Source organism: Vombatus ursinus, unplaced genomic scaffold (genome assembly GCF_900497805.2).
Source record: "Vombatus ursinus unplaced genomic scaffold, bare-nosed wombat genome assembly UNPS02014781.1, whole genome shotgun sequence".
NCBI classification, from domain to species: Eukaryota; Metazoa; Chordata; class Mammalia; order Diprotodontia; family Vombatidae; genus Vombatus; species Vombatus ursinus.
The window spans coordinates 44,639,790-44,664,764 of NW_020954559.1; the positions used below are offsets into that span (position 1 = coordinate 44,639,790).

A 24,975-nucleotide genomic window follows, 5' to 3' on the forward strand; every position below is an offset into this window, starting at 1 on the left:
TTCTTTCTTTCTTTCTTTCTTTCTTTCTTTCTTTCTTTCTTTCTTTCCTTCTTACTTTTTTTCATTTAAAGTCCTTAATGGCTTGCTTTCTTTTTTCACAAAGGAAGCTTGACTTCAATAGCAGGTATAATGCCACTTTGGCTCACCAATTTGGAAATGGATTTCCTTCTTATAATTTTAACTTAATATTGCCTTTGCCCTTTATTGCCTTGCCTTGCCTTGTGGGATACCACATAGATTAGGCAAAAAAAAAAAAATCCTGTTTTGTTCTTGCTATAGTTAGTTTAACTAGCAGTTGAATTGGCATATTGTTTGCTAGGGTTTTTTTTTTTTAAGGACAATAAATGAGGGTTTCCTCAAAGGAATTAGAACTGGAAGAAACATTCTAGAGCATTCAGTTTATGGGTTCTTAACATGGGATTTGAGGGCCCAGGAGGCACATGAACTTGGAAGAGAAAAAAATTACATTGTTATTTTCACTAATCTTTATGAAATTTAACACTTCATTCAATTACAGATTAAAAAAAAATCTGTACCCTGAGAAGGGGTCTTTGTGCTTCACTAGAATTCCAAAGGGGTCTATGACACATAAAAAAAGTTAAGAACCCCTGACCTAGTCTAACCCTCTCATTTTACAGTGAAGGAAACTGAGTCCCAGATAAATGAAGTGATTTGGATTTGAACTCAACTCTTCTGCCTTCAGTTGCAGTGTTCTTTCCACTACAGCATGCTATCTTTCAAGCACCAACCCCAAAGTATGACACTACCTAGGTTTGGTCTGCTTCCACAAAAGGGACTTGCAAATTCCTGTCATGCCATCAGAGGGGTTAGACTAGTCAGCATCTGAGATTCCCTTCAGTTTTGAGGTAATGTGATTCTTCCAGGCAATTTCGAGTCAAGTCACTGGGGCTCTCTCACCTAGCCTAAAAGGCAGTGGTCACTCCACAGTATACTACTCTCTGTGGTAGCTAATCCCTAGTATCTGGGCAGAAAAAATTGTTTTTGCATTTCCTGTGCTACCTCCACAGAGACTGGCATCTGGGAGCTTGCCAATACTTCGAATAGCAAATGACCACTAATGCTGGATCTCAACTGTAAGAAATATGAGAATCAATTTCCATTAATAAGAAGCAACAAGCTTCAGTATAATTTTAACATTAGTGTACTTTATTCACATTAGGGGTTTGCCCTTTCACTCAGTGCCCCTTCCCCCCTCACTTACCAACCCACAATCCACTTTACTGAGCTTTAAGCTTTGACGGCATGTAATTAACAGTTCAGCCTTCTCTAAAACCACCCGTGGTTATCAGCTCAAGCAACATTTTTGAGAGGTATTTTTGTTCCTTACACAAGCTGCCTTTTATCTGGAGCAAGTCATGTCTAGCACAGTATGGAAAAAAAAAAGTATTCCAACCTTTCAACCACACGGCAAGAAATCTGTTTCTCAATAAAATATTTCTGGAGGATAAATTCTTCCCTCCAACTTTAGGCAGCTTGATTTGTCACCTCTGTTTCTATTGCAGAAAGAAACAAAATACTTGGGAATGGAATTTTTAAAAAATCCATTGCCTCAGATTTTCTTTGTGTCTAAGGAACACTTCGCTGGCACTAAAGTCTATTACTTAAATCCACAAAATATAAAATGAAAGAAGGATGAATAGTTCAATATTTTGAAGGCATGGAGTCCTTTGGCTAAATAATGCCATAGAATTGGGGGTGAGAGCAAATTGATCATTTGTACAAAGCTTTCCTACAATTTTTTTATGGTTCAGAATTGGTTTTTATCTGAATTCCTGATAATGGCAACAATGGAAGAGAAGCTTGCTAAAGTCGACTTTAGTCAATCATGTCATGTTATTGCACTTCTGATTATTATAGGCTGACAAAGTCTGAATTTCTCTACATTCATTAGAAGTTCAAATAGCTAAGAGATCATCTAAACATCAGTTATTAAAGCCAGATAGAATGTACTTTATAGAGGATCTTGGGAGGTGTTATTAAGGGTGGGGTGAGGAAATAGGCATCTTGTTTCCTTTGGAAATAGAATAATGTGCAGCTTGTTAATTGATTTCACCAACTGTATATCAAACAAGTGTAGCAAAATGTTGAGAATCTTCAACCTCTTTCAAGACTGTGTATTGAACTTCCACATTTCTCTTATTCTTTACAATCTATCTTTCATTGCCCTTGTCTTCCAGTGATCAATATGGCTTTGGCCATAGCATAAGTGGCAGGCTGCAGGAAAGGCAAAATAGGATTGGTCTAACCAGCAGTTTGAATATAAATTTGATGGAGTCCAGGTAAGGCATCTCCCTCCGTCCCATAAACACTGCCTCAACACTGATAATTTCCAATAAGAGTCATCATTGCTTTGAGTTCTCCACTGAAGGCAATGGTTAATAAACAAATGATCATTTGGCATAGTCCAATACGTCAATGGATTTGTGATCTTATTGACATAAGTATTCCTTCCAAAGATGCACCTCCGACCTTACCCATACCTACCCATCCCATATTACTTCTTCCCAAATCCCTCCCAAACTAGCTGTGTGACCCTGGGCAAGTCACTTAACCTCATTGCCTAGCCAAAAAAAAAACAAAAACAAACCACATCCTTCCCAAAAATTCAGCAGAAAATGTCCACACAATGTGTTGGGAGACCTCAATTTCTATTATTTTAAGTGTGCAAGAGGAACATATGGATTGTCTATTGGTTATCCCCACTCTCAACACCCAAGTAGACTGCTTTCTTTTCCTTTCATATTTCTTTGATGATGGCCTTTATTCCAGTGTGTAATTTTTTGTTTGTGATATGCATACCAACTATACAGTCACCATAATAAAGCAGTAAGAACATCTTGACTCAAAGAAATTCATTTTACTTGAGCAGAAGTCCAAGAGAATGTAGAAGTAGACAGTTTGACTGGTAAGGGAAAAATCAGCATCAGTAAGAACTGCTAAGCTCCTGTTGATTGCTGCTGTGGGGAACGCTGAGTAGCTTCGAAGACCCCCGTGTGAGTCAATGAGAAAATAAATATTTATTAAGTGCCAGGCATTGTGTTGAGTATACAAAACAAAGCAAAAGAAAGACCCTGCTCCCACTAAGCATTAGACAGAAAGAGAAACACTGAAAAGCAGAGAGGAGGATGAAGCTCAATGTGCTAGTCATTCAGTCAGTCAACAAGCATTTAGTAATCCTTCACTGTGTTGTATGCTAGGTACTTTGCTAAATGCCAAGGATACAAAGAAAGGCAAAAAAAAAAAATAGGTCCTTGATCTGAAGAAGTATACATTCTAATGGAGAAGGAAACATGTAGACAGGTTTACATACAAGATACATGGAGAGTATGTGAAGCTGCTCCGACAATGGAAGGCATTAGCGTCTGGTGTGGGGGGTGGCTGGGAAGGGCCTGCAGCAGAAGATGGGGTTTGAGTTGATTCTTGAAAGAAGCCAGGAGAGGGGAGCAAGGTGGCGCAACGGATAGAGCACCGGCCCTGAAGTCAGGAGGACCTGAGTGCAAATGCGGCCTCAGACACTTGACACTCACTAGCTGTGTGACCCTGGGCAAGTCACTTAACCCCATTGCCTAACAAAATACAAAAAAATCAAAAACAAAAAAAATATTGAAAGAAGCCGGGGAAACTAAGAGCATTCCAGGAATAAGAGGGCAGCCCATGCAAGGTATGGAGATGGGATATGGCGTATTGCAGCAGGACAGAACCCAGGTAACTCCAGCTTTGCTTGGTTTTGAGTCTTGAATCCAGGGAACATTATGCTTCCTCCAGGAAAAGTCCATCGCCTGAAATCTCTCATCATCATGCTGATTGACTCGGGTTTTTAATAATGCCTTCTAAGCTACCTCAGTTGTCTCTTCCCTCTGATTGGAGGGCTAGAGGCTGGAGCAATAAAGTCTTCCCAAAGCCTTCCTTTATAGAGGGCTCAGGACTTTCAGCTTTTAGCTTAAAAGGCCAAGGTCTCCCACCTCATCCTGGGCCATCTCCAGTCATCCTGATCTATATCTTGCCACTGGACCCAGATGCCTCTGGAAGAGAAAGTGAGGCTAGTGACATTGCACAGCCCTCCCTCACTTAAATCCAATTCCCTTACAAGTTTAGGCATCACCTTTTTGATGTCATGGTCCTCTTTGAGAACAAAGGACAAACAACAAAAGAACTTTTAGAACTTTCCATGTAACACTTCATTTTCCATCAGCAACTCTACTTGGTTTCAGCTCTATGGAACATCACGCTCTCATATCAGATAACCCCCTTTCAGCTTCCTTTCATGTGTTATTCCCCACCCCCACCCCCATTAGGTTGTAAGCTCCTTGAGGGCAGGGATTATCTTTCTTTTTCTTATTTGTATCTCTAGCACTTAGCACAGAATCTGGTACATAGTAGGTGCTTAATTTATTAATTGAATTGAACCACTGTTACCGGTCCTTGGCAGTGGTAAGGGGTGGGGATAGTGGGTAGAAGGGGAGAGTTAATAGAATCATAGAATTGTATTTCTAGAGTTGGAAATGACTTCAGAGACTAGTTTGTCCAACCCTTTCATTTTATAGATAAGGAAACTGAGGCCCGGGGAGGATAAGGTCACATAGGTTGAAGTGATAGAATAAGGACTGGAACCCAGTTCCTCTGACTCCAAAGTCAGTAATTTTGTCATAGGTAGTGAAAATAGTCATGGTTTTTAAAGTAAAAGAAAAAAAAAGGAAAGAAAAAACCAGCAACTCAAACATGTCAGCTTCCAAAGCTGAAGTAAAGGGAATAAAGTAGCAGCAAGATTCGACGGAAACAGAGTGAACACAGGATAGCAAATTCTTTGTCGCAAAGAGAACGCTACCACTGTTCCTATTCAAGGCCAGAAATCACTTGTGGAGAAAACATGCTTGGCAGATGTTGACCAAGAAACCCATTTTTTATTTGTTTCCCTACATGATTAATGTGAAGAGAATTATCAGCCACCATTCCTTTATACAACAGGCTCAGTTTAGACCAGTGTGTTTGCACATATTGAACCCCTGTTGAATGTTTGTTGAATTTTTTTAATGTAGCACTATGCAAGTCAAACCTTATTATGTCAGAGTCCTAATTTTTTGGTCAGTCAGGAAGTTGGTAAAGAAACATCACCTATTCTGTAATTACAACTTTGCCAAGGCCCATATCTGGGCAGCTAGGTGATGCAGTGGATAGAGCCCTAGGCTTGGAAAACTCATCTTCATGAGTTCAAATCCAGCCTCAGACATTTACCAGCTGTGTGACCCTGGGCAAGTCACTTAACCCTGTTTGCCTCAGTTTCCTCATCTGTAAAATGAGCTGGAGAAGGAAACGGCAAAACACTCTAGTATCTTTGCCAAAACAGTCCCAAATGGGGTCACAGAGAGTCAGACATGACTGAAATGACTGAACAAAAAGAGCCAGACCAGCTATAGATACTCAAATTCAGTCCCTGTAGCTATATGTGGTACCAAAAGGGCAACCTCTTCATTAATGGACTGTGACTGCTATCAGAGATTTTTTTCATTTATTGGGATTTGTTGTGCCTATGTGAACAAAAGTAGGCTAAGGCCATCTTTTGCCTCAAGTGGGAACTGTCAGTTGGGGTATGAAGACAGCTTCATTCCATAGAAAAGGGGGGGCAGTGTTGAATGAGATTCTTTAGAGAAGAAGTATGCCATGATGGATAGAGAACCAACCTTGGAGTCAATATGACAGGGTTTCATCAGGGATGCTACCCACAGCTATAATCTCTGCTATTATCTAAAATAATAGCTCCTACCTCAGAGGGTTGTTATGAGGATCAGAGGACACAAAATACTGGACGCATTATGCAAACCTAGAAATGCTATTTAATTGTTAGCTATTATCATCATTATCTTTTAAAGTGGCTTTAAGGATAGGCTTTTCCTGAGGCAGAGAGCATGTGGAAAGACCAAGATAGGTACTAAAGAGACCTGGACCTAGACCTTCTCTTCCTATTGAAAGATTCTCTGTTGGAAATTATCAAGTGCTACAGAAAAATCCCTCCTGGTGATGAGTGGACATTCCCAACGAGGCCGGTGTATCCTTCTTCAAAGGCAGCACACTGCAAAGATGACAAAAGAAAGGAATGCAGTTTGAAAGTGCTTTTGAGTGAGCGAGGCAGGTGAAGAGACACTACATTTTGGATAGGTCAATTACAACTTCAAAGTCCTTTTCTGAATCCATTCTGGACACCTTTTAAAGGCCCTTTTATAATCTGAGGGTGGGGCAGGAAGAGGTGACCATCAGAAATAGCAGGGGAATGGAAATTATGAGATATTAATCAAATGAGTATGTTACAATTGAATATACTTTGTAAACTTATAACATTATGTGTTAGTTATTCTCTTAATAGTAATGTGAGTTAAAATGATAAATTTTAATTTCAACAACAATAATAAAGCACTGTGATAGACCCTCCGTTAGGACCCAGGGGCACCACGCCCCGGGGCCTCTGGCTCCGCTTCCCCTAACGGCTGTTACAACACCCTGGGTGAAATCCTCAAGGGTGGGGTGCAACATCCTGCTCTGTAAATAACCTGACCTGTCTTCCCGGCACTCCCCCCAGACCCTGTTCCCTTCCCGGCACTTCCCCCAGACCCTGTTCCCTTCCCGGCTCCCCACCAGACCCTGTTTTGTAACCGGACAGTATAAATATCTCAGATGAAACCCTCGGTGGTACGGCCCCTAGGATGCACGCCTGGGGTCCGTCGCCGGCCGGCTCAAATAAACGCGCTCTCAATTAAAGTCAATTGGGTGTGATGCTCTGATTTCTCTCGGGCGTCCAGTTCATTTGGAGGTCCCACCGAGATCGCCCTTTGGGCCAGCTGCTTCGGCGTTGCTGGAAGGCCGGGGGGGACGTGTTCAGGGGATGGCCACCGGGAAGATGTGCCCCGGCCCCGAACACTGACTTATCCCGTGCGAACCAGCCCGCCCTGTATTCTTCCTCTAAATTTCTTAATTGGGCACCGAGCGCTCTGGTCTCAGTCTGATCGGTGAGTACTCAACGGAAGTAAGTGGCCTGGCTGGACGCAGCTGTAACGCCCTTACTGACCTCCACGGGACGCCGTGTGAGAGTCCTGATTATCTGCAGTCTGGCGCCACATGTTAATGTCTGGAGTGTTGCCTTAACTGTTTATGTCTGTCTTATATGTTTTATCCGTCTGTGATTGTCCTAATTGATTTGCCTCTTCCCGTCCGTGATGGGCCAGGGGCCGTCAAGCCCCACACCGGGGACCCCTCTCTCAGTTGTCCTACAGAATTTTAAACAGTTTCGGCGCATTGCCAAGGGATATGGGTTTCAGGTTACCAAAGAAAATTTGTCCACTTTTTGCCAGCAAGAATGGCCTACATTTGGGGTTGGGTGGCCCCCGGAAGGGACATTTGACGTGACCATTACTGGGAGGGTCAGGAAGATTGCTTATGGGACCCCTGGCCATCCCGATCAGATCCCATATATAACTGCATGGATAGATTTTAAACCCCCATCAAAGCCACTCCGGGTTCAAGCTTTGTCCAAAGTTGGGGTGCACTCGGAGCCAACATCCGGTCAAAAAAAATTCCCGGGACTACGCAAGTAGGAGCCAAGGTCTTACCCCCTTCCGATCCTGACCCCCTGGACCCGGCTGAGCCCCGACCCCCACCATATCCTGTTCAGGGGCGGAGCCACCCCTCGGCCCCGCCTCTGACAAGTCCTCCTCATACTCGAACAGGGACGCCTTACGGCTCCTCCGGGTCCGGGTTTTCCCCCGACTCCACTGTATCTGCCTTTCCCCTGCGACAGGTCCCCACGACCCCCGGGGAGTCGGGGAGACCCTTCATGGTCTATGTCCCCTTTTCAACCAGTGATTTATACAATTGGAAACAACAGAATCCGTCCTTTTCAGACAAGCCCCAAAGTCTGATTTCCCTTTTGGAGACAGTCTTCTATACACACCAGCCTACTTGGGATGACTGTCAGCAGCTCCTGCGGGTTCTTTTCACCACTGAGGAGCGCGATAAGATCATATTGGAAGCCAGGAAAAGGGTTATGGACCCCGACGGCCGCCCCTCAACTGATCCGGGCCGCCGGAATCATGTTTTTCCCGAAAGTCGCCCTGACTGGGACCCAAATTCTGATCGGGGGCGAGAGGCTTTAGACAGGTATCGCCAGTTACTGTTAGGGGGGTTAAGGGCTGCAGCGAGGAAGCCCACCAATATGTCTAAGGTTAGTGAGGTCAAGCAAGGGAAAAATGAATCTCCAGCTGCTTATTTGGAAAGATTGTATGAGGCCTACCGCACTTACACCCCCATTGACCCTGAGGATCCTAACAACCGGAGAGCAGTGGTGATAGACTTTGTGTCTAATTCGGCTCCTGACATCCGGCGAAAACTGCAAAAATTGGATGGATTCGAGGGTAAGACTCTTACTGAACTCATGGAAGTAGCCAAGCGGGTTTATGACTCCCGGGAGGAGCTGCAAGAAAAACAGGCACGCTCCATGACACGGGCAGTCGTGGCAGCTCTGGCACAAATCCCGGGGGACAGGCAAAGCGGAAAAGGGGGAAGGCCTGGTCCCCGGCCTCAAGGGAGAAATACGGGCAGGCCCCCTTTAGGCCGAGACCAATGTGCATATTGCAAAGCTACTGGCCACTGGAAGTCCGAATGCCCAAATCGGCAGCAAAAGACTAAACCAGAGCCGGTCCTAACCTTGGACATGGATGATTAGGGGTGCCCTGGCTCCAAGTCTACTATGACTCTGGACCCCCTGGAGCCAAGGGTGACACTCACTGTTGGGGGTCGGCCAATCTCTTTCCTCGTAGACTCAGGGGCAGCTGCATCAGTTCTGAACTCTCCACTAGGTCCCCTGTCCTCCTCTAAAATACAGGTCCAGGGGGCTACAGGCCGTATCCAAGCAGTGCCTTTCACCACCGCCCGTGAGGTCCGGCTAGGGGAAGGCTCGGTGTCTCACTCTTTTCTGGTCATGCCCGACTGTCCCTACCCCCTCCTGGGTCGAGACCTCTTGCATAAGCTCCAAGCTGTAATTTCTTTTAAGGGACCTACTCCCACCCTGGGGGTCAGCGTGCCCCAGCTCGTCTTGACCTGTCCCCTCTCCGAGGAGTCCCGCCTCCTTTCTCCCAGGCGGCCGTCGGTTGATGCCCCGTCCCCACTGCTGAGTCAGTACAGGAGTTTAGTGCCGGGAGTGTGGGCTGAGTTAAACCCTTTTGGGCTAGCTGCCCACCAGGCCCCTGTGGTGGTCCAACTCCTGTCTACTGCTACTCCTGTGCGGGTCCAACAGTATCAGGTATCCCGACCTGCTCTTCTGGGAATCAAACCCCATATCGACCGACTTCTTCAGGCTGGCATACTACGACCATGTCAAAGTCCTTGGAACACTCCCCTGTTGCCGGTCCGTAAGCCCGGATCCGGAGATTTTCGCCCAGTCCAGGACTTGCGGGAGGTAAATGCCAGGGTGGAGACAGTCCATCCCACTGTGCCTAATCCGTATACCTTGTTGTCCTCTTTGACTCCAACCCGCACATGGTACACTGTCTTGGACTTGAAGGACGCTTTCTTTTCCATCCCGCTGGCCCCTATCAGCCAGCCTATATTCGCTTTCACATGGACCGACCCCTCAACCGGAACGTCCTCCCAACTAACCTGGACTCGATTGCCTCAAGGGTACAAGAACTCTCCTACTCTTTTTGGCTCAGCCCTGGCCTCGGACCTAGCCAGGTTTCGCGTATCCCACCCCGAGGTCACACTCCTCCAGTATGTGGATGACCTGCTGCTGGCCGCTTCATCCGAGACGACCTGCCGAGATGCTACACTGCACCTCCTGCAGCTATTGGACAAGTCGGGCTATCGGGTTTCGGGTAAGAAAGCTCAGCTGTGCTTACAATCTGTTATCTATCTAGGATTCACCCTGCAGTCCGGACAAAGGCTGCTTTCGCGGGAACGTGTGTCGGCTATCTTGGGCATGCCGGCCCCAGCAACCCGCCGCGGGCTCCGCGAATTTTTGGGAATGGCCGGGTACTGCCGACTGTGGATCTTAGGATTTGCGGAAATCGCTAAACCACTGTATGAGGCACTGTCAGGTGAGCCTGCCAAGTTCCTGTGGGGACCAAGGCAGGAAGAGGCTTTTAACAAACTGCGCGGAGCGTTAGCTAGCACCCCCGCTCTTGCCCTGCCAGACCTGACTAAGCCGTTCCGCCTCTATGTCTCAGAATCTCAGGCAGTGGCCAAGGGAGTGCTAACCCATCCTTTGGGGCCCTGGAATCGCCCAGTGGCCTATCTTTCCAAGCAGCTTGACTCGGTCGCTGCTGGGTGGCCTACATGTCTTCGAACTGTCGCGGCTGTCGCGACCCTGGTCAGGGAGGCAACAAAGCTGACCTTCGGCCAGCCCCTTGAGATTTCTGCATCTCACCACCTGGAGCAGTTGCTGCACACCCCTCCCACTCGGTGGATCTCTAATTCTCGTCTGACTCACTACCAGTCCCTCCTGTTGGATCCGAGCCCGCAGCTCCTCCTGGTACCAGGACTTGTATAACTGGTCCCCCTGGCTCACCACTCTACTCTCTGCTATAATGGGCCCCTTGGTTCTTCTCCTCCTAGGATTATTGGTCGCCCCTTGCATCATGAATTGTCTCTCCCGCTACATCCAGCAGCGTATACAGTCTCTGAAACTGTTTGTCCTACGCAAATCCTATACACCCCTGGATTTGAAAGAGTCAGCACCCCTGGACTCTGATGAGTCCTCTGTATAACTTGCCCTTGAAAAGGGGGGAATGTGATAGACCCTCCGTTAGGACCCAGGGGCACCACGCCCCGGGGCCTCTGGCTCCGCTTCCCCTAACGGCTGTTACAACACCCTGGGTGAAATCCTCAAGGGTGGGGTGCAACATCCTGCTCTGTAAATAACCTGACCTGTCTTCCCGGCACTCCCCCCAGACCCTGTTCCCTTCCCGGCACTCCCCCCAGACCCTGTTCCCTTCCCGGCACTTCCCCCAGACCCTGTTCCCTTCCCGGCTCCCCACCAGACCCTGTTTTGTAACCGGACAGTATAAATATCTCAGATGAAACCCTCGGTGGTACGGCCCCTAGGATGCACGCCTGGGGTCCGTCGCCGGCCGGCTCAAATAAACGCGCTCTCAATTAAAGTCAATTGGGTGTGATGCTCTGATTTCTCTCGGGCGTCCAGTTCAGCACATTACAATGACTAAGAAGTTACTATGGCCTTTACTCATTCCAGGCCAAAGACAGACTCTTCTCGAGCAATGGATTATTATGACAACATCTTTAGTGTTCATTTAAACCAGTCCCACATCCCCATAAAACTGTCATGCTGGCTAAAAGAGAATAGCAGAGAATCCAGAGAAATTCTGGAAGCAGGATAAGAAAAGAGGATCATTCTTTCCTCCCCAGGGACCACTGTCCAGATTTCAAATGCCAGATGAATTTGAACTTTGTTGCCTCCCACTTGCCACCAAAAAAAAAATTCTCTTGTCCATTACTAATGAAGTTACAATGCATCTCTCTGGTGGTGTTTGGATAAATATTTATCAACCATCTCTCTGAAAAAAGAGTACAGCAGACACACTTTTAAATTTAATCTACGTGATTGACATTTTTTTCCATCATTTTCTTCAGTCTAGACAATCAACAAGACAATAAATCAAATCCTGGTCTTTAATTTGCTCATTTCCAAAGTATAAATGCTTGCATTGAAAATTTAACAATCTGCTCTCCCAAATCACTCCAGCACATCAGTTAGTGTATCTCTCCAGAGGAAGCCAAGAATAGAAAAGTACAGAACTCTACTTCAGGGTGGGGAAGGGAGAAGGTAATCCATTAGCACTGGAGTTTAAGGTTAAGAGTCAAATCTTTCCATTGCCCCTTCTTCAAAAGACTGGAGGAAGCATTGGGACCGTGACTTTGGACTTGCTTTTAAAAACCTCACCGGCTGTTTTGCTTTGTTTTCTGGAGCACTTAATTCAATGCCTCTTTGTTTGTGAATGGGCTTCCCACAGATTGAATCTGGCCCTTCTAAATGAACTGTTTGCTTGAAGTGTTTAACATCTCTCCGAAACTTAATTTAATACAGCTGCAAATTCAACAAGCATTCATTAACTGTCCACTATGTACAAGGACGAAAGGAAAGGGGCTGCACAGGACTGAGAGCATTTGGTATTTTTCTTTGTTTCCCTGGTTGCCATGACCAAAGAATTCATCACCAAGTGACCAGCCTACTGGTGATTAGGCAGGTCCTCAGAGGGCAAACTTAGTTTGCTGCCAGGATGGTAAGCTTGATCTTACTGACTCTCTATTGTCACTTATGTGTTAGATCAAGGCTTGAAAAATAAACTACAAAAGAGAGAGGGATTGCAATTACAGCAGCTACAATCCAACCTATTTAAACAGGTTATTAATGTTAAAAAATAGAAAATGGATGAAAGAAATAATAGATATCAACAAACATTAAAAATATAAAATAGGGGCAGCTAGGTAGCACAGCAGATAGAGCACCAGCCCTGAAGTCAGAAGGACCTGAGTTCAAATTCGGCCTCAGACCAAACACTTGACACTTACTAGCTGTGTGACCCTGGGCAAGTCACTTAACCCCAATTGCCTAAAATATATATATATATATATATAAAATTAATCAATATATATCAGTTACTATTAATGAGGAAACTGAAATAGACTAAAAATCATTTTGGTCAGCAAATGCTTGACTTCTTGGTTAGACCACTGGACCTGGAATCAAGAAGACCTTAGTTCAGATTCAGCCTCAAACAGTTATTGTGTGATCTGACAGAAAAATTGTTAATATGACAAAAATTGTAAATACCAAATGCAATGTGGACTTCCATTCCCTTAAGGATATTTGTAACTTCAGAATTTCAGCAATATCCTTACATTCCTACTTTTAAAATATTTGTTCTTGATTAGGTTGAGCTGAACCACACCCTAAGTCCCCCCACCCAGAGATTTTACCTTGTAAAGGAACCTAGCTTAAGCTAGATCTCAGCTTCTAATGTCCTTGCCCCCTTCCATTGGGATTCACGGCATGAAGGGCAAAACAACCACAATGAAGTGGTTTTCCTTACCCAGAATGCCAAGGGCCACTGGGATCTCATGACTAGGCCTTGCTACCTCCTCTTTCTCTCCTCTTAAGCATATAAGAAGCTTTTGCATGGGTCTTAGCATTGGGAAATCCATTGTGCTCAGAACTCATGAGTCATCCCCCAAAATGGCAGGTTTGCTTCCCTTTTATCTCAATTAAAGAAACTTTATTCCTCAGCTCGTGGCTTTGATTTATTTCAGGATTTGACACAACCTGGGTAAACCCCTTAATCTCTCAGCCTCAATTTCTGCATCTATAAAATAGGATTAATAATAATAATAATAATACCTACTTCACAGTATTGGTTTGGGGATCAAGTGAGATAAAAATATGTAAAGTACTTTATACATCTTAGTAATAAATAAATACATGCTAGTTGTTTTTATTGTTATTATTCCTTATTGAACAGAGGGATACAATCACTGAGGGTTAGTTAAGAATATTAATTCATTTATAGAATTTTATAGAGAAGGAATATAACCTCGTAAATTAGAGAAAAGCAGTGGTGGATGAAACCATTCTAAAGAAAAGTTGACTAGGGACTCAACAAAACGAAGACATTTAAGGAGCGTAAAGTTGGCAGGAAGGCACCAAATTGACCAAAGATAGAAAAGATCAGCAAGAATTTTTATAACAAACTCTTTTCACCATAGGGAAGTGTGGAGCTAACGTTCTTGGACTCTGACATCACAGTCTCAGATGTGCTTATTAGAGTAAGTGGAACTGGCATCAAAGAGAACAAAGACAAGGAAGGCAGCTAGATTAGACTGATGGTACAGAGAGATTTGTGCTAGATGCAACACAAGTTGTGAAGGCATTGGAGAATTGATACACAAGGAAAGAGAGGAAGATACCAAAGATACGGGGGGAAAAACTCAGACCTTATTAATATGGTGAAAATGGTAACAGAAATATCAACAATGGTTGTATTTCATGTCTACTTTCCCATCTACATAAAATTTCAAGAGAATAATACATGTACACGAGCACACATACACACATACACACACGTACACACTGAGGGCATTCTTGATGAAGGGTTTAGTAGGCAATAGGGGAGAGTGAACCAGATTCCTTGTGGAAAATTGCAGAGATCCTTTAATGACCCTAACTCTTCACCATCACACAATTGACTGAAGAATATAGAGAATGTAAGACCCTACTGTATTTCCAGTTTGTCCTATGTTCATGAATTTGAAATTCCTTTGTCTTATAATAAATTGTTATTCTACTTCTCCCTTAGCCTTACATTGCTAAACCCTGTTTTTCATCCTCACCATGACCTCCATTCCTCCATGCTGTCAATTCTTTCCCAGGCCATCAACTTTGCTTTGGCTACAGTCTCTTTACTTCCCCGTCTTGACCCCTTGGTGAAGCAGTTCAATTCTACCCTGCCCTCTTCTCTTGAGTCTCTTCCCTCTATCTTATCAAAGATTTTGCCTTGTCAAACCTCAGCCTTAGATTCCTCCCACCATTTAATATCTTTGGGCCTATTCGTGTATTGCTGAACAAAAGCTAGAGAAAATCGGAAAACACTCTTGACTGAGTCCTCTACAAATTTCTGTTGCACAGTCTCAATTGGACACTCACCATGGCAAGGCAATCCTTTTACTCTGACCCAATTAATTCACTATCCCACTTATCACAGCAAGTTTTCTAAACCTTTCCATTCTTCCTAAAATATTTTATGGCTTCCCCTTTCTTCACTCTCTCAGCTGAGAACTTCACTTCATGGTTCACTAAAAATTTTGAGACCATTTACTGACAACTCCCTCTTCTTTCTTCCTCATCACCTCACATCACTCAGATGACTTCACTACAATCTCCTCCTTCACCCACATCTTATGTGAAGAGGTGGCTCTTTTCCTTGCCCAGGAAAGCCCCTCTACACGCACAAGTGATTCTATACCATCCTTTCATCTCTAGCAGATTACCCCCTTTATCATCCTCACTCTCTTATTTATCTTTGATCTTTCCCTGTCTGACTACTTCTCTGATGCCTACAAACATGCCCAAATCTCCTTCATCCACAAAACATCCTCACTTGATCCACCCATGCTCTCTAGCAAGCATCCTATAATCTCTCTTTCTTTTTATAGTCCTTGAGAAATCCATTTACAATCACACAATGTCTCTACTTCCTCTTCTCTCACTCTTTTTCTTAACTCTCTGAGACTTCCTGCCACATCATTCAATTGAAACTGTTCTCTTCAAAGTTACCGATAATCTCTTAATTACCAAATCTACTGGCCCTTTCTCAATCCTCTTACTTCCTGATTTCTCTGTAGCCTTTGTTACTGCCAACCACCTTCTTCTTGAAATCCTCTTCTCTTTAGGTTTTCATGATGCTGCTTTTTCCTGGTTCTCTTCCTGTCTATCTTACAACTCCTCAGTCTTCTTTGCTGGATCTTCATCAAGATCATACCTGCTAATAGTGGGTGTCCCCACAAGGCTCTGTCTTGACCCCTCTTCTCTGCTCCCTTTATTCTATTTCTTGTGCAGATCTTATCAGCTCCCATTCATTTAATTATCATCTCTTTGCAATTGATTTTCATATCTATTTATTCAGCTCTAACCTCTCTCATTACCTCCAACCTCATATCTCCAATTGTCTATTAGACACCTTGAATTGGATGTATTGTAGACCTCTGAAACTTATCATGTCTAAAACTTAACTCATTATCTTTTCCCCAAACCTCATCCTTTTTCCTAACTTCCCTATTACTATTGAGGATACCAAGATCCTTCTAGTCACTCAGGTCTGTTAAAACTATAATATGCAGTCAGATGGACCTGTAGAGATCATCCATCAATGTAAATGATTGGGCAGATTCTACAAATGGACAAAAAGTTGGGCCTAGAATAAAATAGGAAGGGGAGAGTGAACCCAATCGCTTGTGGAAAATTGCAGAGATCCTTTAATGACCCTAAACATCTTCCTAAAATCAAGACACATCTTTTTAATGCCAATATGCTACTATTTTTGTTGTTTGTTGAATTTTTGGCTGCAAATCATAGAACATCATAATCTCCAAAGAATTAAAACTGAGTATCACTAAATTGATAATGAAGAGGTATATGGTGGATATGATCAGGTTGCCCATATATCAAATAAGGAACTGTGAAGAAGAGATGGAGAAAAGACTATCTTCACTGAAGAAATGTATGTATGATTGAAAAAGATGACTTTCTAAAAAAGAAGAATAATCATTAGAAGGTCCATGGGCTTTACTATAATCATTACAATGTTAAGAAATAGTGAGGAATGGTAGATGGACATTCTTTGATGAATTTGTGGGAGCTGATAGACGGAAGTCACACAGGATGAGCAAGTATAGATGAGTTGCAATCAGAATGTTCACAGATCTATTAAGTATGCATAAGGTATTATACTAAAGCCGGGTGTACAGAGATTTCTTTAAAAACAGGTAGAATTTCTTCCTTCAAAGAGCTTACAGTATAGTAAGGGGATGAGGCATATACACCAATAATACATCCACACACCCATAAAAATGCACATAAAATTCATCAAAGACATCAAAAAGAGTAGTTGAGACATTCGAGGAAGTGTGAAAGTCTATAATCACTAAGGTTTCCTTTCACGTTTTTGAAAGGCTGTCATATAGAAGAGGTATTAGACTTATTCCATTTTGCGCTTATGCTTAATATCTCCAGACTTTGCCTCTGAATTTCAGAAGCCTTCTCCCTTTGTTTCTGTGCTCCCTTTCTCCCATTGGTAAGTTCTTCCAGGAACCCTCATTTGGATGAAGGGCCCAAATCAACCATCTATTTTCTCAAGACTTCCCCCTGTCATCTTTTATGTCCCTTTTATAGGTTGACTGCTTATTAGAATGCAAGCTCCTTGAGGGCAGGTGTTTTCTTTTTGCTTATATTTGTATCCCCACCATTTAGCGCTGTGCCTGGCACATAGTAAACACTTAATAACTGCTTGTTGACTTGACTTGAAAAACTACTTAACAATTTAAGACATCTAAAAATGGGATAACTTCCTTGAGAAGGGATGAAGAACCCCTTGGAGGTCTTCAGAACCTGAAAGACCACTTGTTGGTTATGTTATAGTTGGGATTCCTTTCATGTATGGGTTAGATCCAATGGCTACTGAGGTGCCTTCTACTTCTCAAATTCTGTGATTCTGTGTTGCAACAGTTATTAATTAGTGCTGCAATAATTACAATGTCCATAATCTCCTATGAGGTCAGAACCACTGACCAGATCGTTACAAGAATGTATCATCATTGTTCCCTTTATGTTAGATACAATAAAAACCAACCTTAAAAACTGAAGAATATGTCTTTCCCATTGACTGAGTTCCCTCATCTTTTGTAATACTGTTATCATGAAAGTTCATTGGAACTTACTCTGAGCAAATCTTTGATTAGCAGGGGAAACTGTGCTGGCCACTGTCACTTTCCCTGCAGTTGTTTCGTGAATAAAATTTTCTGTGAAAGACCAGCTAAAATGCAGAGTGACATTTGTTTCTTCCACAGAGGGAAGAATTCCTTTTAACTCAGGGGGTCAGGGAGAATTTTATGGAGTTGATGGCATCTGATCTGGGACTTGGAGGAGAAATATTTTAATAAACTGACATGGGAGCATGGATGGAGAACCCATTACAAACATAGGAAAGAGATGAGAATGAGATCATGGAACAATGAATAGTCCAATATGACTAGAGAGCAGAAGAGTCCCATAAAATATAGCTAGAAAAGTAGTTTGGAACCACTCTTTAAAGCTATGAATGTCAAGTTTAAGAGTTTGTAATTTTTTTTATAATCAATCAGGAGCCAGAAAAGATTTTTGAGCATGTCTTTTTGTGGTGGCAAAGAATTGGAAATTGGGGGGATGCCCATCAATTGAGCAATGGCTAAATAAGTTATGGCATATGATTGTGTTGAAAGACTATTGTGTTATAAGAAATGATGAGCAGATGGTTTCAGAAAAACCTGGAAAGTCTTGTGTGAACTGATACAAAGTGAAGTGAGCAGAATCAGGAGAACATTGTGCATAGTAACATTGCAGGAAACACTTAGCTACTCTGATCAAGACAATAATCTAAGACAATTCTGCAGGACTTAACAATGAAAAACGCTAGCCACCTCCAGAGAGAGAACGGATGAACTCTGAGTACTGATTGAAGCATACTTTTTAAACTTTCTTTATTTTTCTTGTTTTGTGTGTGTTTTCTTTTGTAATATGACTAATATGGAAATAGATTTTGCATGATTTCATATGTATAATCAATATCATATTGTGCTTGCCTTCTCAAGGGGTGGGGGAAGATGAGGGGGAAAGCGAGCAGAATTTGGAACTAGAATTTAAAAAACTGAATATTAAAACTTTTTACATGTCATTGGGAAATGTTTAATGAATAAATAAAAAATTATTAATTTATTTTTAGTTTTCAACATTCACCTCCTTAAACTTTTGAGTTTTAAATTTTCTCCCTCTACCTTCCCTCTTCCCTCCCCAAGACAGCATGCAATCTGATATAGTCTCTACATAAACATTCCTGTTAAACATATTTTCACATTAGTCAAGTTGGAAAGAAGAATTAGAACCAATAGGAGGAACCACAAGAAAGAAGGAACAAAAAAAAACAGAAGGAAAAAAAAGAAAATAGTATACTTCGATCTGCATTCAGACTTCATCGTTCTTTCTCTGGATGTGGATAGCATTTTCCATCATGAGACTTTTGGAGAAGTCTTCGATCCTTGCATTGCTGAGAAGAGTTAAGTCTATAAAATTAGATATTGCACAATGTGGCTGTTAATGTGTACAATGTTCTCCTGGTTCTGCTCACTTCACTCAGCATCAGTCCATACAAGTCTTTCCAGGCTAAAAAAAAAATTTTTTTTTAAAGATTTTTGAACATGGTGATATGACTGTGTCATTTCTTAATTTACATAAGCTCCTAGAAAGAAGCTCATGGCAAAGATAATAATTAATAGCCTATTATAACAGTATAGGTAAGAGGTAATGGGGTTCAACTAGGTTGGTGGCAGTGTGAATGGAAAGAATGTATTTCACCCTTATAAACTAGCTATGTGAACTGGCACAAGTCATTTAACCAGTCAAGAGCTTCACTCAGTTTCTTAATTTGTAAGATGGGTTGTAATAATGCTTGCCTGTTTGAAGGATCAAATGAAATAAAATGTTCCACTTTTGCTCATATTTTCAAAAGCATAATTTGCTATGAAATATAAACTATTACAACTGTTCTATATAATCTTACAAATCCTAAAAGTTAAGGAATGAATGGATATTTCAAAGTTAGAAACAGGGATCTGAACCTGGGTAAGTGAGAGTATAGTGGTGACATCAACAGGACTTGGGAAATGAGGAGCGGCACATTTTTGAAGGAAGATGCTCCCTTAGCAGCATGAGTTTTCTAGTGGTTTAATTAGGGATGAAGCCCTAAATCCTTCTTCAACAGTGTGAGAATCTGTGGGAGATTGTACTGATTTATGTATGGGGGCTGAGAATGATTCTCTTGCTTACCCTTTCCTTTCTATTTACTTTTCTATTCTTTACCAATTGAACATTTTGCTGTTTGATTTTTTTTTTTTTAATTTCTGCCTTCACTATTAGTAGAGTAGGCACTGTTTGGTGGACTGAAGCTATATATTAGCCCTACATTGATCCCAGTAATCTATGGAAATTCCAGAGTGAGTGGAATAATGAAATCATTAACGATATGAGAAATTCCTCCAAATGCATAAATTATGGTCATGAGAATAGAACATTTCATAGTACAGGCTCTGGGAACACTACACTTTAAAAAAATTGCTCAAGAGAGAAATTGCTATCACTATCTCTCATCACCTGTTTCTCTATACTACCTGACTTCAGCATGACAGGGTCTGTCCTAAGCTACTTCCATTCTCATCCTTCTCTTTTAACCTTATGTTCCTCCTGTTGGTTTTACATATTCATGCCTTTTTCAAAGGCTCCACATTCATTAGTTTTCCTCCTCCTATGTATGTATGCAGGGGACAAGCTATTTTTAGTCCATTATCTTGGATAGTGCTTACATAGACTGAGAATATAGCATATGAGATTTCTTGGCTGCTACATCTTGGGAATCAGAGAATTTAAGGAGGGGAAAAAAAGGGAATGCAAAAGTTCTTTAACGTACCTTCTGTCAGATTTTTTTTCTCTGCAGTTCTTTGGATAGGAAAAAAATAATAAGAAAAGTAGTTCTAAATATTATTCTTAAAGGGTTTTTATGTTTTTGACCACTTCCATATTCCTGTTTCCTGGATTTTTTTTTATAGGTAACATACCTTATGCCCAGTGAATTAAATAGGCCCTTTTTTGACATTTATAAGTTACAATGCAATGCTTCACCCATCACTTTGACATATCTAAATCTGATTTTGGTCTCCCATTTTATAGGATGCTTTTCATAGGCAAAGCTTTTCCTAAACTATTAGTAGTAATGACTAGGGACGGGAGAAATAATTTCCCCATAGCTTCAAAATCACAAAATTACACAAATTACATTAATTTTAATTATATTTTGTGGATTCTAAAATTTTGGAGGAAAAAATTGTGACTTCTCATAAAAATAATTCTAATATTATCATTTTGGTTTTAGATTGGGTCCAAATCCTGTCCCTAATACTTGTTAGCTTTGTGACATTGGGCAAAATCACTTACATCTATTTGTTGAATGTGATTTTCTAGGACTTCATCTAAGTCACAGCAGGGTTGAAATCTGTACACCAGACATCTCCTACCAGATATAAGAAACTCTACCTACCTACTATAGCCATTTCTTTTTGTTTATGATGGTCCCAATCAACAAGACATGATCAAATTAATTTCATCATATTCTATTTAAGGAAGCAGGGAATAGAGCATAATATACATATTTTAAAGAAAAATTTCTACCCTGAATTAAAAGAAAAAATGAGGGGTAGTTTCATTTGTCAGGAAAATCACCCATAAAGAGCATTTCATTTTCCACAGTGATGCCAGATAAATAAGGCAATTCTGGACTTTACAATTGAGGTTCAGTTCAGATTACATTTCTTTTATATAAGTTGGCTTTCCTCCTTCATGACTGTCATTAAAAGTTAAAGTAGGTAACCAGGGGCAGTTTTAGAATTTCTGGCCCTGGAGAAAAGAGATTTCCCATTTCAGTGATATGCTCTCCATGTGACCTTTCTTGAAGGCAAAGAAATGACTAGATGACTTTCTCCTCCTTCTAACTCCACCCACTTCTACCTCTTTGATTCTGTGGCTTTCCGTGAATCAAAGTATAAATGAATCAGAATCACCTGTTTTGTTTTTTTCTTCCCTTTAAATTTCCCTCTGTTTTAATGAAAAAAAGAAAGGCACAAAGTAGATTCCAGGGCCAGTGTAATGCACAAGCTGTTCACTTCATTTTTTTCTTTTCTTCATTTGCCTCAGTCAAACTGAGACCTGTTAAAGACTTGGTGCAATGGATAGAGCTCTGGATTCAGGAAGACCTGAGTTCAAATCTGACCTCAGACACTTTACACTTACTAGCTGTGTGACCCTGGGCAACTCACTTCACCCCATTGCCTCGAGGAAAAGAAAGGAAGAAAAAGAAAGAAAGAAAAAAAGAAAGAAAGAAAGAAAGAAAGAAAGAAAGAAAGAAAGAAAGAAAGAAAGAAAGAAAGAAAGAAAGAAAGAAAAAGGAAGGAAGGAAGGAAGGAAGGAAGGAAGGAAGGAAGGAAGGAAGGAAGGAAGGAAGGAAGGAAGGAAGAAAGAAAAACAAAGAAACAAAGAAACAAAGAAAGAAAAAGAAAAAGAAAGGCCAAGGTCTCCCATTACATTCTGGGCTGTCTCCAGTAGTCCTGATTTATATCTTTCCACTGGACCCAGATGGCTCCAGAGGAGAAAGTGGAATTGGTGACTTTGCACAGCCCTCTCTCACTTAGATCCAATTCACTTGCAAGTCAAGGCATCACCTTCCTAATGTCCTGGTTCTCTTCAGGAACGAAGGACAAACAACAACAATCTTTTCTTCACAGTCAGAAGATTCCAATCTCTAATAATGGTACCTCTGTCAGACCATATAAATAATGCTAAAATTCTATGATTCTGTGATTTTTCTTTCCCACTTGAAAATCAACTGAGCCCTGTTCAAGGAGCAGTGATACTGGACATACAAATGCCTGCTGGAAGCAGTATATGTTGACAGAGTAATTCTCCCTAAAAATCAAAGCTTTGTTGCCACTGTGGGCAGAGCATAATTGTAGTTAGCCTTGCATAGTTTCCCAGGGCAAATACCAATGCAAGTCAAACAAGCAGGGGAAAAAGACAGGGTGGATTTCATTCATTTTACTACAGTTGTGGTCTCTGTGGGGGAGATCCAGCTGTACGAGCAATTAGAAGTTTTGTTCTTAATTACAGAGTTGGCTTGATTTTTTTTTTAAGCATCCTGGTGATTTTAGCCATCTGAGGAACTCCCAGTGTGGAAATTCCCTCTACTGATACAGATCAGTCATTGCTCTATTACTTGCAGGCTTTGACAGCTGCTTAGCATACGGTGAAGTTAAGTGACTTGACCAGGGTCACAAGTATCAGATGGAAGACTTAACCCTGACTCCAAGGCAACATGCCTGGATTAATATCATATTTAATAAAGCATTTTGTGTTGTATGATCCAATCTTTAGGGGTAAAAAATAAATGTTTTACCCTTGATTATATAGTATTTCTGCTTTTAATTAAGTTTCACTCACAAAAAAAACAAGGAAGTTATCGATCTTGCTCTTCCGAATAAAACATTCGTATTCTCCCCCAAGATGTACTGTATGCCTGATGGCACCACTTACATTGCATTTCCAATGATAATATTCTCTTACATAAAGACATCCTTTCAAATAGAGCCAATTATGGCAGGTTCTATAAAGTACCATGTGTTATTTACATACTAACGATGCCACAATATAAACTTTGACTGTGGAAAGTTTCTCATTTACATTTCAGAAAAGGCTTTTAATTGCTATCCTCTTGCTGCATATATAAAAATGGGAAGCAAAAATTGGAAGGAGGAGCAATTTCACAACACAATCATCTCTAAAAATGCAGTGGAACCTGGCTTTGCCTCTTGGAGGAAGCCATTTCCCACTTTTTCTAACTCCTGAGAAATTTCTAAAAGTTCACAAGTTCCAAGAGAGGTAGAAAAGGTTATATGCCTGCCATCAGTGCATACAGCCCCCCATCTGCATGGTTTGAGCCCCTAAGCAATTGAAGCAAAAGCCATCTCAGCTTCTAACTGCCTGCTATTTCCATCAGGGTAATAGCAAGACGATGGAGTCATTCCCGCCCTGCAGGATAGAGCAGACCCCTAGGTGGGTTTAAGCCATGCTGTCTGTCCCTTTGGTAAGCAAATATTTTATCACTTTACCTTTTAAAAATAATATGCTTCCTGTCTCCTTTCCAAGTGCTTGGCCAGCAGAAATGACCTTTTCTGTCACTGAACAAGTTGCTCTTTATGTGAGTACTCCTTGACTTCAGAAAAGTAGGACAAGCAGTGACTAACTGGCGGAGGAAAAGCATTTTCTCTCCTGAGCCAGCCAGGCCCCGGTGGTGAAGTCATATGAAAGGCACTCTTATCTAACTTCCTTCAGCCTTCCCAGATCCTCTGCTGGAAACTTCTCCAAAAGCAGCCTGTGAATACAGAAAGGGGAGAATCAGGTTTCTACTTCTCCAGAAACACTGCTTCCTTGGGGAGGATGATTGCAAACAGATGTCCTTGCAGCCTCGTGCAAAGATGATTTAATTTTTGATGCAGATGGAATGACGAACAACAGATCAGGGGAAGGAGACATTTTAAGTAATTTCTTACAGGTGTCAAGAAGGAAATAAACATCCTCTCAAAGATAAATCTGACCACGGCGTTTTGATACGGCACGTAGCAAAGGGGCTCAACTTGGATGATCAATTTCTCTACTGAACAGCTAGCTCCCTCAGTCATTTCTTCCATCTTGGTATGGTGTGGTGTGGTATGGTAGGGTGTCATGAATGAGTGTGTATATGTGGGGGAGAAAGGGAGGACCACTATATTTGGTTACTCCTTAAAAATATTACTGTGTTCTAAAAGTACTGACCTGAATTTTATCCCAGCTCTTTCACTCCTTAGTTGTATGACTTTGGTTAAATCATTTAACTTATTTTGGTCTCTATTTCCTCACCTAAAAAAAGAAAGGATTGTATTAGATATCTCTACATTCTCATTCCAACTCTCTGAAAGGAATAAAGAAATGTCAAGTCATTACTAGACCTGTATCCCTTTTCTCCCCACCCTTTTTTTTTTTTAATATGAGGCAATTGGGGTTAAGTGACTTGCCCAGAGTCACCCAGCTAGTGAGTGTTATGTGTCTGCCCACCTCTTTTTTTAATGTCAAAGGAGTTCTGTAGGTTACTGTGTATCATGAGTGGACTGGCTTGCAAGAACCAGTCCTTGAAGCTTGCACAGATATCCTCTGAATGTTTCCATTTCAACTACGCGGACATTTTGGGGAGCTAGTGTCTACCTATGAATGGCTCAGGTGCTGGTATTATGTGGTGTTGTAAAGTCTCCTGATTGGTTTTTGAACTGGAAGAACTTATGACTCAGGAGTCTATGAGTCAGAACTGCGTGCACACAAAAGAGGGGACCCTTCCACAGCTCAGACTCTTTCCTTTGCAGCTACAAGGAAACAGGACTCTTTTGAGCAGCTGGATAGAGGGAAAGGTAGCTGCTGCATCTCCCACCTAGCTTTGGCAACTATAAGTACATGGCTGCCTCTGTCTCTCTGTGTTTATACTTTCCTTATTTTCTTTCCTAATATTAGGTGAATAAATATTC

At 41.8% G+C, this 24,975-nt stretch overlaps 1 protein-coding gene across 2 annotated transcripts in view; it reads right to left on the reverse strand.

Annotated features, from left to right (window-relative positions):
- LOC114046292 (augurin-like) overlaps nt 1-23,654 on the reverse strand; it is a 58,076-nt gene extending 34,422 nt beyond the window's left edge. For both annotated transcript variants that reach the window (XM_027866595.1, XM_027866592.1), the window contains exon 1: nt 23,533-23,654. The gene's annotated coding sequence lies outside the window, so the exon portion shown is untranslated. The remainder of the gene's footprint in view (nt 1-23,532) is intronic.
- Nucleotides 23,655-24,975: the final 1,321 nt, after the last annotated feature.